The following is a 20,313-nucleotide window of genomic DNA, read 5'->3' on the forward strand; positions in this document are numbered from 1 at the left end:
AGGAATGTCCTCTTTGCCTGTGCCAGTTAAGTTCCATATAGTCCTAAGTTCGTCCGTGATATGGTGATTCGCTTGCAAGGCGCCAGTTTGAATGTCCAAATACTGCAGTGGAAAATAAAACATTGGTTTCAAAGTACAGTGAGGGGGCCGATGTAGGACATTCATTCATGTTACGACGCCTCAAATTAATTTCTCACTAAATAATCTCTTCAGGCCAGATTGTGAGCAGAGATCCAACGGAAACCCAAACTGAGGCGTGATATGTTCCACACCTGTTCTGCGATGCTCCAAAATAATTTTCTCTACCCGCTTTATCACGCCGTCAGACCGGCTGGTGCCGAGACGGTCTAGGTTTGTTGTCAGACGGTGTTCTGCCTTCCTTGAACCGTCGCGCCCACGGACACATACACATGACACATTTTCGCTCAGCTGGATGTGAATTTTAACTGGTGTCACACCACGCAAATCCAGAAAACTAATGACGACGTGCCATTTTGGGAATCGTTGCCATTTTAAGTACCAAGAAGTGTCCTCACTATCGCCAATGTCGATAGAATTCTTTGCGCTGTACAGAGCCGCAAACTCTGTCACGCATTCAAAATTAGTGTGCGCAAATTATAAAATGAGCAGTATGTTTCTGTTTCCAGACCTGAAAAAACGGAGATGTTATAACTTGAATGCACCTTGTCCCCAATGGTAGCAGTTATAAATTGAAGTTTCAAAGTCAAACTTCAATAATGCAATTTATAGTGTGAATCACAAATGAAGTGAAATACTCAGCTAGGGATCTGACGGAGTTCCTGACTTTATATACCCAACCATTTATCTGTACCTGTTTGAAACCTCTATACTTGACTCATCGGTCACACTGCTGGGATCTCCAGGATTCATCTTGTGCCCCCGTATGATTGTACATCGTCGAAAGACAGTTTATGGAAATGTGACCAACGTGAACAGGTATTTAGACGCCGTTTCGCATCATCACCCAGCCCATAAGCAATACGTAAGAGCTGGCGCCGGCCGCGGTGCCCGAGCGTCTCTAGGCGGTTCAGTCCAAAATAACGCGACTGCTACGGTTGCAGGTTCGAATAATGCCTCGGGCATGGATGTGTGTGATGTCCTTAGGTTAGTTAGGTTTACGTAGTTCTAAGTTCTAGGGGTCATATGACCTCAGCAGTTAAGTCCCATAGTGCCCAGAGCCATTTGAAATATTTTTAAAGAGCTGGCGACCAGAGCTTTATTTTCTTAGGGAAACAAAGACCAACGGCTTCGGTGACATTTACATAAATCGAGGCCTTCAAACGAAGTGATGATAATGCTAGACACAAGAAGAACGAAGGACTTCCCACTCTTTCAGTTAGGTAACATTAGTCGTTAGAATAACCGACTACATAAGTCGAGAGATTAGCTTTGTATATTGTCTACAAGCCATTAACGACATCATGAAAACACGTATTAATATTGTGGATCACAGTGCTAAACCTTTAAAGAAACAAGAAGTACCAGATAAATTCTGGGATCAAGGCTTAGTAAGGGCAAATGATTTAATAACTACCCCTCAGATATTCATCATTCAGTACTGTGCAGATGAAGAAATCCGCCAGATGAGAAAGCAAATATTATCAATAAAAATCTGTTTTCTGTGGAATACACTGGAGAGAGTATTACACTGCAAAAAAAAAAAAAAAATAAAAAAAATAAAAAAAATCCAAAACCTGAGAATTATGAGTTTACTTTTTCTGGAGTTACTGATGACACTTTCACGATAGGTTTATCAGTTGCCAAGAAGAGTTTAAAGTTATATGCTGATTTTTATTCAGCTGATATAATAGTTGGATCACCATTAGGACTGTGTTATGTTATTGGAGCTGAAAGTGAGACAGAGCAGGATTTATTTCCTGATATCCATAGAAGTCGTGATATTGAATCAGACTGAAATATTTTTGATGCTGACTATCAAATATTTCAATGATGTGGATATGTACATAAAAAGCTAAGATGTTTCATGAATGCCCATGCCTGCAACTTGTTTAGTAGAGAAGGAAGCAGTGGTCTGTTCTCCACACAAAGAAAATGACAGTGGGATTTTTTGAAATTTTGCACATTAAGAAAAAAAGAAAAAAAAAGATATACGATTTCTGTTGACATGACACAGTTAGAGGATTAACTGGGACCATGCGTTGCATTTAATGTATCATTTACAGTTGCAGCCGCGAACATTACGTAGAACTGAGTTGTCACAGGTACATTTGTGGGCTATTAATGGGTGGCAAAATTCTATCGATAGTCAATAATCTTTTCATTAAGCAATTTACCAGAAATAACTTCTATCTCCCACCACAATTGTTGCAACTGTGGTGCCCGTGTATTTGTTGAAAATCTGGGTACAGCTGGTGCAGTCCTTGGTGTGGTTTTGTAAGCTCCGCAGGTGTTTCATCAGTGAAATCGAGTGGACTACTGGCGTTAAATTTAGTAAGGGTTCAGACATTTTGTGAAAGAAATTCTGCCACAATACAAGGCCAGCATAATGAATCAACCCTTACCCTACATATTCAATCTTACTTTGATTTTGAAAAGATCAGAAATTTATTCAAAGGAGAAGACAGCAATTTCGTAAGCATATGGGAATATTCAAAGAAATGAAAAATGGTGCGAGCAAGGGATATGTTTTAACTCTATTGCTCGTACCTTGCTCTAAAATGAAAGGTTTCACTTCTTTCGCTATCTTCTCATTAAAGGAATCTGCCACATAATATTTTATCAGTTGCCAAATTTTCTTAATTTGCGAAATTTTATGCATGAAGCAAAGCAAAATGAGGATGGTGGAAACGATAGTAATATGACTGCCGTAATAATAGTAGTTGTGTTGTTCAGTCCGAAGATTCCTCTGATGCAGCTCTCCATGCTACTATATCCTGTGCAAGACTTTCATCTGTGAATAACTACTGCAATTTACGTCCTTCCGAATCTGTTTACTGTGTTCATCTCTTTGTATCCTTCTACGATTTTTACCCACTGAACTAGCAAGGTGGCGCAGTGGTTAGCACACTGGACTCGCATTCGGAAGGATGACAGTTTAAATTCAGGTCCAGCCATCCAGGTTTAATTTTTCTGTCACTCCCCTAAATCACTCAAGGCAAATGCCAGAATCGTCCATTTGAAAACGGTACGACCGATTTTCTCCCCCTCTCCTTGATACAATCCGAGTTAGTGCTCCATTTCTAGTACCCTCGATGTCTATGGACGTTAAACATAATTCTCCTTTCTTCCTTCCTTCTTTTACCTTCTCACTTCCCTAAAATATATAATGACGAGACCTTGATGCCTCGGAATGTATCCTATCAACCGATCAACCTTATGCTACTAATTTCCTGTCTCAGCAATTCTATTCAGTACCTTCTTATTAGTTATGTGATTACTCACCGAATCTTCGGCATTCTTCTGTAGCACCACATTTCAAAGGCTTCTATTCTCTTCTTGTCTAAACTGTTTATCGTCCATGTTTCACTTCTGTACATGACTAGACTCCAGACTTCCCAATACTGAAGTCTACATTCGATATTAACGAATTTCTCTTCTTTAGAAACGGTTTTCTTGCCACTGCCAGTCTGTATTTTATATACTCTCTACTCCATACGTCATATGTTATTTTGCTGCACAAATAGTAAAATAGCAAAACTCGTCTGTTACTTTAATTATCTGTTTTCGTAACCTAATTACCTCAGTATAACGTGATTGAATGTCGTTACATTGCATTACCCTTGTTTATATTTTGTTGGTGTTCATATTATAGCCTCCTTTCAAGACACTGTCCATTCTGTTCAACTGCTTTTCCAAGTCCTTTGCTGCCTCTGACAGAATTACAATGTCATCGGCCAACCTCAAATTTTTTTTTTCTTTACCCTGAAATTTAACTCCTAATCCAAATTTTTCTTTAGTTTCCTTTACCGCTTGCTCACTGTACGAATTGAATAACATCGGGGATACACTCCTATATATAGCCCTTCGATCGCTGTATGTTACTCCTGCTATATACACAATTTTAACGAGAGTACTCCAGTTAACACTGCCAAAAGTTTTCTCTAAGAATATAAATGTTATATATGTAGATATGACTCCCATTAACCTATATTCAAAGGTAAGTCGTAGTGTCAGTATTGCTGCGAGACCTCCAACATTGCTCTGAAATCCGAAATGATCTTCTTGAGGTCATTTCTACCAGTACTTCCACTCTACTGTACAGAAATCGCGTTAGTATTTTCCAACCATTACTTATTAAACTGATAGTTTGGTAGTTCTTACATCTGTCAGCACTTGCCTTCTTTGTAACCGGATTACTACATTGTTGTTGAAGTCTGAGGGTATGTCGCCTGACCATACATCTTGCACACCAGATGGAAGAGATTAGTCTTGGCTGATTCTCTCTACGCTATCGGTAGTTCTGACTGAATGCCGGCTAATCCAGGACCTTGTTTCGGCTAGGATTTTCCGGTGCTCTGTCAAATTATTCTCTTACAAGGGAATCTCCCCATCGCACCCCCATCAGATTTAGTTATAAGTTGGCACAGTGGATAGGCCTTGATAAACTGAACACAGATCAATTGAGGAAACAGGAAGAAGTTGTGTGGAACTGTGAAAAAATAAGCAAAATATACAAACTGAGTAGTCCATGGACTACATAGGCAACATCATGACAGTGTGAGCTCAGGAGCGGCATGATCCAGTGGTAGCGTGAGCAGCTGCAGAATGAGCGGTCATTGGTTCAAGTCTTCCCTCGAGTGAAAATTTTACTTTCTTTATTTTTGCATAGTTATTATCTGTCCGTTCGTTCACTGACGTCTCTGTTCACTGTAATAAGTTTAGTGTCTTTGTTTTGCGACCGCATCGCAAAACCGTGCGATTAGTAGACGAAAGGACGTGCCTCTCCAATGGGAACCGAAAACATTTGATAGCAAGGTCATAGGTCAACCGATTCCTCCACAGGAAAACATGTCTGATATATTCTATACGACAATGGTGACGGCATGTGCGTCACATGACAGGAATATGTTGTCGACCCACCTAACTTGTACACTTGGCGAATGGGTAAAAAGATTCTTCTACCTTGCTCGATTTAGGTTTTCTTGTGGATGTGATAATCACTCCCAAAAAAGTGATGAAAACATAAGAGTTTGTCACATAAACTGAAAATAAAACATTAAAGTTTTCATTCGATGGAAGATTTGAACCAACGACCTTTCGCTCCGCAGCTGCTCACGTTACCACGAGACCACAGCACTCCTGCGTTCCTAATCTCCTTGATATTGCATATCTTCCCATGAACTACTCAGTTAGTATATTTTGCTTATTTTTTCACAGTTCCACACAACTTCTTCCTGTTTTCTCAATTGATCTGTGTTCAGTTTTTCAAGGCCTATCCACTGTGCCAACTTATAACTAAATCTGAGGGGGGTGCGATGGGGAGGTTCCCTTGTTAGTATTATATCCTCCCATCTCATCTTCATCTTCGTCCACTTCCACTATTAAGTTCGTCTCCCTTGTATAGACCCTCCGTAGACTCCTTGTACCTTTCAAGTCTATTTAGAACTGGTTTCCCACCGGAGCTCTTGATGTTCATACAGGTGGCCCTTTTTCCTCAAAAAGCCTCTTTAAGTTTGCATTAGACGGTACCTATCTTTCTCCTAGTGAAATTTGATTCTAAGTGCTTACGTTCGTCTAGACACACCTGTTTAGCCATTCTGCACTTTCTATCATTGTCATTATTTAGACGTTGGTATTCCACCCTTCATTCGCTGCTTTTTTATATTTTCTTCTTCTATCAATTAAATTCAAAATCTCCTGTGCTTTTATTTATTTGATTCTGTGCTTATGAAGGACTCATTTGTTCCTGTGCTACCTTCACTATCTCTTGAAGCTACCTGTTCATTTACTACTATATTCCTTTCTCCTGTTTTAGTTGGCTATTGCCTAATAATCCCTCCGAAATGCCATTTCCTGTACCAGCACAGAAAGATCTTCTTGACTGATGTTACAAGACCAGATCAGCGACTATCAATACTGTTGTTGCCGCTGCAACTATGGCCTTTTACGTTGCTGCCCCTTTACAGGAACCACATGTTTGTCTGGGCTCTCAACAGATACTCATCCTTTGGGGCTGCACTTTTCGCTGAGGCACCTAAGTCACTATCGACTGGAATGTCCATGATTCAATTGGTGAGTATAACTGTAACTACTACAATTCAAAATAGGACACTGTAACTGCCCGACATTCTAAACATGATGCCTGTAGGTAGTAACCAATTGTTGGTTCTGACAGAGCTGATGCTTTTGGCAGTAGAATTAAATTCTATCAGTAAATAAAAAATTTAAAATCCTTTCAGAGAATAGTATAATGACTGTATTTTTAAGTCAACAAAATCTGAAATTCGTCCGATATACAACGGATGTACCTCATCGACTCCACTTTAGCATCAAAGACAAGGACATTTTATTGACAAGTGATGTGACAGGTAGTTCGTCATTCTAGGACTACATTGTAACAAATAGAGACCAAATATAACAATACAGAGGGAGTACACCGTTCGGCACGGTTACACAAATGCACGGTGTGCGACGCAGGCATGTATTCGCACACGCAGATGGCCATAAACGTGCCGAATGGAATCCTTAATAGATCATCGCAAATATATTGCTGCCTGTTTTGATGTCGGCAACGGTTCTTGCAGGCCCTTGAGAACGAGTCAGTTCCCCCTTTCACCATGACAGATACATGTTCAATTCGCGAGAAATATCGTAATCTCGATGGCCAGGGCTATAGTTTTGAATATTAGCATGGGGATGACCACCTGTATGACACACCAAAAACTGGTTACTTACCCCTGCAGAAACACCTCATGTGACTTCAAGATTAGGCTGATAGCCCTTCACGCCATGAAGCGTAGGGCCTAGTTAGAGAATGCCAATAGGCCGCTCATCATATCTACGCCTTACACATGTAAATCCATCATTGGAAAACACAAAACCTGCTCTCATTATCGAAGGCAACAACGCCATTTCCAGTCAGCTCTTTAACAATACCTGCGTAGCCGTGCCTGGCGGTGTCATGATGTAAGTGGGAGCCCAGCCAGAGGCACACACAATGTTAGTCCTGCTGCAAGCAGAACGTTCTCAGTGGTCCTTGACACAGCAGGGGCAACAGGTGCTATGATTCCTCCCTTGGGTGATGTTCGGTCTGCCATCATTGCTCGTATAGTGCACCGATTTTGATGAGCTCTTTACCACGTGGACGTCATGAACTTGGTCTATAGGTGTGGTAATATTTCACAGAACACTGCCGAAAGCAGCGATACACCATAGAACAGTGTTCAAAGTGCCGTTAATGCGAACAAGAGGTGATCGAGACGTGTAACCAATGGCACCCCATACCATCACGCAGAGTGATACGCCAGTATGGCGATAACGAATACACGCTTCCAATGTGCGTTCACCGCGATGTCGCCAAACACGGGTGCGGCCATCATGATTCAGTAAACAGAACCTAGATTCATCCGAAAGTATGACGATTTGCCATTCGTTCACCCATGTTCGTCGTTGAGTACACCATTCCAGGTGCTCCCGTTTGTGATGCAGCGTCAAGGGTAATCGCAGCCATGGTCTCGGAAATGATGGCCCATGCTGCTGCAAACGTCGTCGAACTGTTCGTGCAGATGGTTGTTGTCTTGCAAACGTCCCCATTTGCTGACTCAGGGATCGAGACGTGGCTGCCCGATCCGTTACAGCCACGCGGATAAGATACCTGTCATTTCGACTGCTAGTGATACGAGGCCGTTGGGACCCAGCACGGCGTTACGCATTACCCTCCTGAACCCACCGATTCCATATTCTGCTAACAGTCATTGGACCTCGACCAACGCGAGCAGCAATGTCGCGATACGATAAACGGCAATCGCGATAGGCTACAATCCGACATTTATCAAAGGCGGAAACGTGATGGTACGCATTTCTCCTCCTTACACGAGGCATCAAAACAATGTTTCGCCGGCCGAAGTGGCCGTGCGGTTAACGGCGCTGCAGTCTGGAACCGCAAGACCACTACGGTCGCAGGTTCGAATCCTGCCTCGGGCATGGATGTTTGTGATGTCCGTAGGTTAGTTAGGTTTAACTAGTTCTAAGTTCTAAGGGACTAATGACCTCAGCAGCTGAGTCCCATAGTGCTCAGAGCCATTTGAACCATTTTTTGAAAACAATGTTTCACCAGGCAACGCCGGTCAACTGCTGTTTGTGTATGAGAAATCGGTTGGAAACTTTCCACATGTCAGCACGTTGCAGGTGTCGCCACCGGTGCCAACCTTGTGTGAATTCTCTGAAAAGCTAATCATTTCCATATCGCAGCATCTTCTTCCTGTCGGTTAAATTTCACGTCTGTAGCACATCATCGTGGTGTAGCAATTTTAATGGCCAGTAGTATATTTGCAGCTAATCCAGATTTGGAAGTTTGAGTGCAAGCGCAGTTACGGGATTTAGGTGAAGAGGAAAATGGACCGATGACGACAAATTGTACTACTCTGTTGGCGAGCCGGATGTCGTGATAGGTGATAGTCACCATGGAACGGAGAGTCATACTAGTGAAGAAAATGTTTTATTGGAAGAAGAGCCTGGAGCGGTCTATACTACAGATAAAACCTCACAGCAAACACTATACTTTTATGGTAAAAATTATTTTTCAATGGGAATTTTCTGAGCCTGTTAGAAAGAGAAGAAAACCAGAGCACAACATTCTGAAAGATGGAATGCCTGGCCGAACAGCCAAAAGTCGAAGTTTGGGACAAAGTCCTTCTAAATCTCATATATTGGAGAATTATGTTGGTGATGTTATGATAGATGAAATAGTTTTACATTCAAACGTGGAACTGAATACAATAAGGACAAAGTTGCAGGAAACAACTAATCTGTCCAACTACAGAGATACTGACAACGTTGAAATCAAAGCTTTCATAGGTCATCTAATGATGATATTACTATTCAAATCGTCTCCTGAAGGTATGTTGTCTCTTTTCGAAAACGATCTGACCGGTCGTCCTATATTTGTGGTGACAATGTCGGCAAAGCGCTTTGGAATACTTGTGAGCAGTCTGAGACTTGACGATGCGACTACCAGGGACGAAGGAAAGAAGTTAGATTGGCCATCTGCAATATAAAATATTCTTGAGAAATTCATTTTCAGTTCTCAGCAATTATACTGTGTAAAAGACAACGTTAGAGTAGATGAAATGTTATTACCTTTCAGGGGGAAATGTCTTTTCCGCGGTTATATGCCTCACAAACCAACCAAATATGGCATAAAAATTATGTACCTGGCAGACTCTGGAATCACTTACCTCTTCAATGTCTACATATATTCAGGGAAAGATAGTGATCGATGTGGCCTGACAGATTCATTCAAATATTCATTCATGCTCCGTTTCCAATGGCGCGATGAAAGCTTCTCCTAGTCCTGAATATTTTAATTAACCCTTTGGTCCCAATACGGTTGCTGAGAAATTACGGCGACAGATTACTTCATGTTCAGAGATAATGATATGAACTGGCTGTGTGTAGAGCATTCCGATGATTCAAGTCGAGGTTCACCACTTTCAAAAGGAGACGGTGATACAGAAGAGAAATCTTAAGTAAATATTGGGCTGCCAGAACGATGCACTAAATGTAGAAGTATTGCCTATAGGAGAAAAGTCCGGAAATTAGTTGAAATTTCTAATAATATGTGCAATTTTAGTAGAGACGATGGCTAAAGGTGACAACCCGCTATCAAAGAAATAGACACCCGGCGATGGCGAGGGACGGGCATAAACGTCTACCAGCCGCTACAAGTACAATACTATTTTGGACACCCTTCCTCTCCTCCCGTCTCTAATTTCAGTATTTACACTGCGGACATCAGTGACACTGAAGAAATTTATCAACTCCATCTTCTTTCGACACTCTTCAGCCATCTAGGCAAACTAGCGACATCCTACAGAGGATACCTGCAACGTAGCTAAATGGTCGCCGTACGTCACCGACTCTAGCGCGGGAATGCAAGGCGACCACATACAGATTAATTTACACCTTCCAAAATATTTTTGGAGCCTCGGACGATGAGTATATTACTGGCTTTCGACTCCTTCCTGTACAGAGACCCTGCAAATATTTACTGCTTTGTTAGCCGTGCGCTGAACAAAAGACTGATATTAATGGTCCCATAAAGGAATATCTCATGGATGCGAGAGCGCGGGGCTCAGCTGGTACCGTATATGATTTACGGTGGCTGTCAAACTGCAATATAGGTCCCTAGAGGCTGCACTCGCATTTTCGCATGGAAGTTGCTGCAAAGTAAGTAATCTACCTATAGTGCAAGCGGTCTCTTCTTCCAAACATGGTCTAAATTTGTGAACATGCCTACGTCCAATGGGAGAGTTACAAAGACAACGAACTCTCGCAGTGTTAAGGGGAAAACAACAAGGAAGAACAATCAAATAAAAATGTGACTGCTCCGAGGCCTCAAATACAGGACGTAAACGATCTTAGAACACCTGCGACAGAATATCAGTTTTCGCGGTTTAGTGTCGAAACTTTAGTTTTCCTCAGCGCACACACCAATTTATTAGTTGCAAGGATGGAAATGCATCAGAATACATGATGTATTTATTTGCTGTCGTAATTCTGTAGGCGCACCCTTACGAACATATGTAAGGGTGTAATATCACGTTGTTCGGCACTGTCAAAGTAGGGTGATAAATAGTACATTTGTCCAAATGTCACGCAAAGTAACAAAGGAATACCTAGTAGTTAGTATTAGCATTAGGGGCCTGGGTGGTGCCAATGATCGCTTATTAATCGCACTGCTACCGAAACTGTAGTGGTTTAGTTCAGGTATCGCTGTGGACCTTACCTGTGACATGTAAACAATTTCCAGCTCTTCAAGAATGCACTACAAACTAACTGATTATATCGGTTCAAGAACACCCTCCCCGCTAAGAGACGTATTAATGTTTCTCAAATCATCGAGATTATTAGCATTTAATCGTAAATTTTAGAAAATCGTTGATACTACATCGGATCATTTCTAGGGTACTCGTTCTTCCTCTGACTACAGCGTTGTTCTGAACGTTCTGGAAAGACATTGATTTTATAAAATCACCCATTTGATTACATTCCTGCAGCATTATCGCGGTCACAGTGTTACGATTTACGTAATCGCAATGAGATAACTGCGGTATTCAGCCTGCGCCGTCACTGCGTGGAAGCCCTTGTAGTGCTAAGAGCCGTGCTCAAGATGCTAACAATTCCATTTGAATTCTTTTACATGCATGAATTTTTTTTATGCTTTACTGTAATTGGATTTATGAACTTTGAGCTATCGTCATTAGAAAAATAGTTCTGTGAGGACGTGTGTTCAATCAATATGAATCCTCAGATTTTGATACACCTTTGGCCCGAGACAGCTCTCCTTCCCTATAGGTGAAGTAGCTGTCGCACAACAGCCAGTGATGAATCAATTGTGCTAGGATTTGATGTTTTAAATTAATTTGTAGAGGCAAAATCTCGTACCCATGAGTGCCTTTTCTATCAGGGAATTGGATATGAAACTGCTGCGGGTCATAAATTAACTGGTTTCGTCTATATTTATGTATCCATATGGTCCATGGAACGAGGACAATTCTAGATCCAGTCAGTCTTTTTAAATCTAATATACACCTTTATCGTAGTAGAGTTTGTAGTGGGCTTCACCTTAAACTCAACGACACCTTCTTGCTTTCATTGAAGGTCAGAGTTTACACATGCACCATGGACATCGCCAGTGACTTAACAGCCGAAACGAAACAACAAATGGCTCTCAACAATTTATTAAATGCCGCCTTCAAAAGAATTTCGATTTAAGCAATCAAGTGTCGGAAAAATGAAATATGATGTTATTTGATTTTTCTACTATCGTCATCACTTGCTATGTATTCGTTTATCCACAATTTAAGAAAACTTCATTCGTATCGTTAGACTCTGCATCAGCACCTGATTGATCAGCTTTTCTCAGTACCATATACAAGACTCAAGTTCGATTTTGGTTTTGTGTCAATGATGCTATGCTGAGGGAACAACTGTTAGCGGCGCCCTCAGCCACGTGATGACAAGGAAGTATTTTGATGAAAAGTGGAGCCTCTAAGTGAAGTTTGACACCACTGGCTATGAGACTGGAGTCTCAGCAGATGCACTCGATAATGACAAGAAATTACAGACGTCCTTTGACAGTGCATCAAGATTGTTCGGAAGTGGAGATTCAAAATTCCGTCGACAGGCTGGGAAAAGCTGCCCAAAATCGACATTCTTAAATCTGCCTGTTCAGTCTGCACTTTCTCCTCTTCCGATTATATTATTTCTGTAGTATATCGCGATAATTACATGTGTTATAATCACTTTGTGTTAAGAGATGCAAGCGCTGTAGCAACCTCTTTTCTTGATCACTGATGCAGTTTCACGTCTTTGGCGAATCAGTTGTCTTTCAACCAATAGGAATCGTTTGTGGGTTTCATGAACCAAATGACTGTTTGTACTGCCACGTACCATAATCAAACATGTTTAAATCAATAGCATCATGTATACGAAATTAATTTCCAACTAGAAATGAGAGTATAGGCGTGGTTAATGTTAACGCTAGTGAATGTCATATCTAATTATTAAGCCTGGAGGTCTGCCTAAATGTGTACCTGGGAATCCTACTGAATACACCTTGAGCAGGGGCCAGCGAAACAGGGTATAGTGAGAGAGTGTTGGGCGATTATGGGAGGCTTCAGTTCTCAGAACGACAGGTGCCGCCAGTATGAGAGAACGGGAAGAAGCAGATAGAATCTGGGCCCAGTATAGTGTAAATAGTCTAAGCTACTCTGGATAGGCGCTGTAATAGAGAATTGTTTGTAATGAAATCCATCTGCACCAAGAAGGCACGTCGTGAGCTAACAGCGGTGGAGCAACCTGTATCGTATAGTCTGCGCCCTGCAGCAAGCCCACTTTTTGAGAACTGCTATGCCCAGGATGGTTCAAAGATAAAATCAGTAAAGTGGGGTGAGAGAGGAGACCATTCTGCTCTTTTTTTAGCAAGACCACAGAACCTGCAGCCGTTAGGCTGGCGCCAAGTTAACTGAATTGTTCTGAAGAGGGAGAACAGAACTCGCTCGTGTTATGTGGGGATGGCCTCACTGGCTAAAATGCAAATTGATACACGTAGAAGTTATCCTCGGTTGCACGTTTCGGAGCTCCTGCACTGAATACCGGAGTTTTCTATTAACATTGAGTATGGAGATTTTTAGAATGAATGTGACTGGTCGGCGTTCGGAGGAATCTCTGTCATTTGCAAACAGAACAATGCATGAGGCCCACACTGAAAATCATAGAGCAAAAATTGTTTTTTTGGGGGGGAGGGGGTGAATTTCAGGAATAAATTTCAAAATTTCAGTGTTTGAAACAAGGACGTCTGAAGAAAATGACAACGATAGTTATGAATTCTCGTTGCCTTGAAGCAAAAATAAATAAATAACGAAAAATAAATAAAAATCAGCTCATGAATTACGTGATGTGTGAGTATGGGTAAGTGCAATAATAACCAATGAGAATGTGTAGATAGATATGTGGTATATGGAAGCTTTTGTCAGTCTGGAGATCGTGCTCGGATAGCCTAAGTTGTAAGGGGACCGTTAGCAGTACGTGAGAAATAGGGTTCACATCTCGGTGGGGAAAAATTTCCATATATCGCTTTTGTAGTACTTCCATACCTTTTCAGTTAAATTGAATTTCAAGAAGAGATTTCATTATTTAATAAGCTTTGAGTGTTACCACATACAAGGTTCGGAGGCATTACTTTTCATCAATGACTCGTATTATTGGTCTCCTTGTTAATTGTATTTACCTGTGAACACAAGTTCCGCTTCAGATAACAGGGTCACTGCACGAAGCCCATTTGATGCTGACATAGCTAGTGTTTCATGCTACGAAACTTTTATTTCAGTGCTACAAAACTGTCTTATCAGTGGCTTAAAATCGAAGGAATTAAACGAAAAATTAAGATGTGGTGAAGTAATTTTAGCATTATCGGTCTATATTCGGTCATCGCTATTCTTACATATGTACCACTTTGAACTTGGATCCTATCAAATACTGAATATGTTTAATTGTATAAAAAATAGGTAAAACATATTGAAAAATATAGTGACATGGATTTAATAAAGTTTATAGACAAGTATTCACCGACAAAAGCAAAGCACACTCCAAAAAACGTTCCGAAGATTTTGGTACCAATGTTGGTCGTTTGTATTCTCCACATAAAACACCGACGTAGAAGAGAGTTTATTCTGTTTTGATAATCTCGTGTCTATATGATGTAGTATCTATATGTGTACGTATTTCATGTGTTAATAACAATTGTACATGGAGGTAAGCGAACTGTTGCTCAGGTATTCTGTCACCAGATGACCCCAAGTTCTGCAGATAATCTGCCTCTGTGTAGAGCATTCGGAAGATTCAAGCCGAGGACCACTACCTTGAAACAGGGATGCTGATTCAAAAGAGAAATCGTAAGTAAATATTGTCCTGCCAGTAGGACGCACTAAATATAGAAGAACTTAATAGTATTCCTGGCTGATGATTTTCCACCGTTATGGTAAGACACAAGTACACGTTTGTTTAGTAAGGCATTAAAAATAAGAAAATGAATTTGTCTCTTAACAGTCCTAATCGTTTTCTGTCAGACGATCTTGAGACCTTCTATCTTCATAAAGAGCAGGTAGCAATGCTGAACAATGTTCGTTCATTAGGCTTAGCTCAATTGTGTAAAGTACACTGTTTTTCGTACATCCGTCTTTCAACAGATTACTGTAGAGAATATAATAAGTGCATCAGATGACTGACTTACTGATAATCTCGGTAATCTGACACAAATAATTTTATCTACGTGTTTCACATTTAAGTCTCCGAATTTTCCTTAGAAACGTTTTGAATGCAAACTCTTATCACCAACTGAAAAAGAATAGTTATCGATCGAGCATTGATACTGAGTTATTTAATTTAGTGTGATTACTTGCTTCTCGAAGTATATATTAGTGTTACTGATACACGCTGCATTAAAGGAGATCCCCATGTACACTTATGAGCAGCGATACGTGCATAAGAGTATTAATATGCAATTCTTATAGAGAAATAGTCAGAAGTGTGCAATGAAATGGACTTCTTTCCTGGCAAACAGTTCTAAAGTTCAGAATCAGCCGCTCGAGAATTTAAAAGGAAGAAGAACCCGACGCTTTCCATTTGTATTTCACTTTTAATGCCTCATTACCCTACTCTGTCGCAGCAACGTTGTTTCGCAGCAGAGTGCCGTCTCAACGCTGTAAATTGCGTTGAATTTTAATGCGTGCGACCACAGAAACCAATCTTGCCTCTTATGAGCTCCACCATGTGTCTTAATGCTCTCCACTCCGTAACTACATTCATATCCAGCGTGACAGCTATGACATACGGTCAAAGAGTAAATTAGGATGCTTAAAGACGACGTTAAGAGAAGTGGTTATAATGTTAACGTTGTGGCCAGGGATGCATTTTGCTTTAGAGGCCTGTAAACTACATTGATTACGATACTTCCTGGCAGATTAAAACTGTGTGCCCGACCGAGACTCGAACTCGGGACCTTTGCCTTTCGCGGGCAAGTGCTCTACCTCCAGGCTGTGGCTAAGCCATGTCTCCGCAGTATCCTTTCTTTCTGGAATGCTAGTTCTGCAAGGTTCGCAGGAGAGCTTCTGTAAAGTTTGGTAGGTGGGAGACGAGATACTGGCAGAAGTAATGCTGTGAGTAGCGGGCGTGAGTTGTGCTTCGGTAGCTCAGTTGATAGAGCACCTGCCCGCGAAAGGGAAAGGTCCCGAGTTCGAGTCTCGGTCGGGCATACAGTTTTAATCTGCCAGGAAGTTTCATATCAGCGCACACTCCGCTGCACAGTGAAAATCTCATTCTGCATTGATCACATTCATGAACGAAATGTCCGCAGCTCGTGGTCGTGCGGTAGCGTTCTCGCTTCCCGCGCCCGGGTTCCCGGGTTCGATTCCCGGCGGGGTCAGGGATTTTCTCTGCCTCGTGATGACTGGGTGTTGTGTGATGTCTTTAGGTTAGTTAGGTTTAAGTAGTTCTAAGTTCTAGGGGACTGATGACCATAGATATTAAGTCCCATAGTGCTCAGAGCCATATTCCATATATTCCATGAACGAAATATATCCCGCCAGTCACCTTTCTCATCCAAGAGAAGTACACTACTGCACATTAAAATTGCTACACCACGAAGATAAGGTGCTACAGACGAGAAATTTAACCGACAGGAAGAAGATGCTGTGATATGCAAATGATTCGCTTTCCAGAGAATTCACACAAGGTTGGCGTCGGTGGCGACACCTACAACGTGCTGACATGAGGAAAGTTTCCAATCAATTTCTCATACACAAATAGCAATTGAGCCGCGTTTCCTGGTGGAACGTTGTTGTGATGCCTCGTGTAAGGAGCACAAATGCGAACGATCAGATTTCCGACTTTAATAAAGGTCGGATTGTAGCCTATCGCGATTGCGGTTTATCGTATCGCGACATTTCTGCTCACATTTGTCGAGACCTAATGACTGTTAGCAGAATATGGAATCGGTGGGTTCAGTAGGGTAATACGGAACACCATGCTGGGTCGCAACGGCCTCGTATCACTAGCAGTCGAGATGAGAGGCACCTTATCCGCATGACTGTAACGGATCGTGCAGCCACGTTTCGATCTCCCTGAGTCGACAGATGGGAACGTTTGGAAGACAACAACCATCTGCACGAACAGTTCGACGACGTTTGCAGCAGCATGCACTATCAGCTCGGAGACCATGGCTGCGGTTACCCTTGACGCTGCATCACAGACAGGAGCGCCTGCGATGGTGTACTCAACGACGAACCTGCATGCACGAATGACAAAATGTCATATTTTCGGATGAATCAAGGTTCTGTTTACAGCATCATGATGGTCACATCCTTGTTTGGCGACATCGCGGAGAACGCACATTGGAAGCGTGTATTCGTCATCGTCATACTGGAGTATCACTCGGCCTGATGGTATGGAGTGTCATTGATTACACGTCTCGGTCACCTCTTGTTGGCGTTGACGGCACTTTGAACAGTGGACGTTACATTTTAGATTTGTTACGACCCGTGGCTCTACCCTTCATTCGATCCCTGCGAAACCCTACATTTCAGCAGGATAATGCACGACGGGCCTCTCTGGATAGAGAAAATGTTCGAATGCTGCCCTGGCCAGTAGATTCTCCAGATCTCTCACCAATTGCAACCGTCTGGTCAATGGTGCCCGAGAAACTGGCTCGTCACAATACGCAAGTCGCTACTCTTGATGAACTGTGGTATTGTGTTGAAGTTGCATGGGCAGCTGTACCTGTACACGCCATCCAAGCTCTGTCTGACTCAATGCCCTGGCGCATCAAGGCCGTTGTTACGGCCAGAGGTGGTTGTTCTGGGTACTGATTTCTCAGGATCTATGCATCCAAATTGCGTGAAAATGTAATCACATGTCAGTTCTAGTATAATATATTTGTCAAGTGAATACCCGGTAATCATCTTCATTTCATCTTGGTGTAGCAGTTTTAGTGGACAGTAGTGTATCCAAGCCGTAACATCAAATAAAAGCTCTCTGCTACTGCCAATGGGTATGGTGTTTGTTTTGATAAGTAAACACCATTTCATCGTCATCCATAAAAGAAAAACACTGCCTTTGCAGCCGCTTGACGTGCTCTACATGTCGACGCGTTTCCTTCGGAGTCTTTGCAGATCATTACGTATCGTGTTGTATGATCGACTTTTACCTCTTTCGCTGTCGATCATCGCTTTGCCTGTACTCACCATTGTAACTCGTCATCGCATTACCGATAGCACTGTCTTGATTTTCATCGCTTTCACCGTCACTCATCCGATTCGGTCGACATTTTCATCGCTAGTCTTCGCTTTTGTTGACGCCTTAGCTAACCACCGCGGTTCTTGCGGAGAAATCGCCATCGTCTGACGTGTATTGTCATCTGTTACGTCGTCTTTACAGCAGTAAATGCCACAGTGTAACCTGTTGCGACTCGTGGACCACATTTCGAGCGCCGAAGGGAGACCAGCAAAACACTGTCTTTGTAGTGAGCCTTAGCAGCTCCAGCTGTCCAGAGCCGTCCGCCCCGTTCAGTGCTCGCAGACAGCTCTACACCCGGGAGGAGGTGAGTTTGCTCCCTGGCCCCGCCCATGCGGATGGCAGCTGGCAGCCCGCCGGAGAATGCCATCCAGACAGTGGAGGATGGCAGCCCTCTCGCTCCTCGCGCCGGTTTGAGTCCAAGGTGTGACGCGCCCCGCCAAAGCAATGACGCCTCCGTGCAGCTTCTGCCGGCCAGTTGGCAGCCGGTGTCCATCACCGGAGGGTTGTTGTGGTTGGCTTGCAACTTAAACAATCGCCATTAGAAATGGCGACACGACTGTCTGCTTTGAGCCTCTGGGGGTCGCCTATTGTACATCGTTTCCCTAGGCCTCTGACACAGTGCTATCTGATAATTACAACGTCAGCTTTCCTCAGCCCGATTCGGCCCTACACCCAGGTTACTGGGCGCTGTTGTAACTGCAACGTATGCGTTCGTCACAGCATGTTGGTGGCCTGTGCTGCAGTGATTCCTTCACATTTCTATACACTACCCGCCGGGCCATGCTTTCTAGCCAGCGAGTGATGTAGTAAGCCTGCCTTGTAGAATCGTTTGCAAAATATCAGCATCGTGCGTGCCTGCCATTCGATGTGCCAGTCGGTCCCTTAACACCTGCCTTGCAGCCACAGCTCCAGGTGATTTACAAGAATTCTCCAAACCCACGCCTGTGTTTATTGAGCTGCAACATACCTCCTTCCTTCCGAGAAGATTCGTCCCGAATCTTTAACATAGTTCTCCCACTGAACTACCTTGACTCTAATAATTCACACTTTGAAGACAATCTCCCAAATTCAGCCTACGGGACTTCAGCTCATATTTTACTACTACTTTGTATCACTTATCTCACCTTAGTACACTATCAGAGACATTAAAACTAATCACTTCCCAAATCAGTGCCAGTCAACCATTCTACTTGTAATGTGTGTGTGTGTGTGTGTGTGTGTGTGTGTGTGTGTGTGTGTGTGTGTGTGTGTGTGGGCGCGCGCGCGCGCGCGCGCGCACGTCCACAGGCTGTGCCCTCTTGCGTCTTACCCAGCAATACAGTACACAAAAGCCTGCAACAAACACCCACATCTGGTGATCGATACTCCTACCATTTGTACTTCATTCTCCTGTTCTTACCGGAAACGGTGTACATCACGGGTGGTTAATCCGCGGCCCGCGGGGCGCTAATTTCACGGAAAACACCCAAAAAAGCATTTTATCGTGCGTCTTTTGTATCATATTCAGTTACAATACGAATATATAACTTAACTGATTCAACTATCGTTAGTTTTCGTCCGTATTCCTCTTTTAAAAAATCACTGTGATAGATTTATTTTGAAAAGCCCTCGCGGCATTTTGAAGAAAATGTAGTTTGCCTTGGCGCTATGCAACGGACAATCAGCGGTAGTATGGACTGCACAGCCCGATACGTTTGTTTGGCTGAGCGAGTGAAACGAATGCCAGACACAGCCATTACTAACCATACTTAATTTTACTGCAAACTCACAGAACAGTCGGGCATAAAGTTACGGCCTTTCACTTGTGCGTGCACATTCGATTGTGATAAACCTGCAATCTCTTCAATTACTTAAATACAGCTTTAACTTTTTCAATTAATTTGTTGTAATTATTTTTAATTTGAGTACGCCTGCATTTATTTTATGTATGCAGTTGCGATGAGTAGGTACAACACTCGGCATTAGCGACGGTTTCTGCGTCAGCACCTTCTTTTAATTTTAGTAGTCTAAATAAATAAATGCTGCATTGTAATTAAGTGTTTTCACTAATGACGTTTAAAGGTGTCGCATTACAAAGGTAGAAAAGAGATCCTCCAAGTGCAACTACACCCACTTGTATTTCTCTCTTATTTGCAGGAACCTGTAATGTTATCGACATGAAATGTAGAATAGTTTTAAGAAACAGTCGTAACAAAATAAGTTAAAGTGGGGGTCGTTAGGCTGTTAGGTTAAGTGAAACATGTGTAATTTTTCGTCTTTGTGGTTCATATTATTCAAAACTAAAATATCAGTTTTCTAAAGCAGTTGATCGTTGATATC

This window comes from Schistocerca serialis, chromosome 4, assembly GCF_023864345.2.
Source record: "Schistocerca serialis cubense isolate TAMUIC-IGC-003099 chromosome 4, iqSchSeri2.2, whole genome shotgun sequence".
NCBI classification, from domain to species: Eukaryota; Metazoa; Arthropoda; class Insecta; order Orthoptera; family Acrididae; genus Schistocerca; species Schistocerca serialis.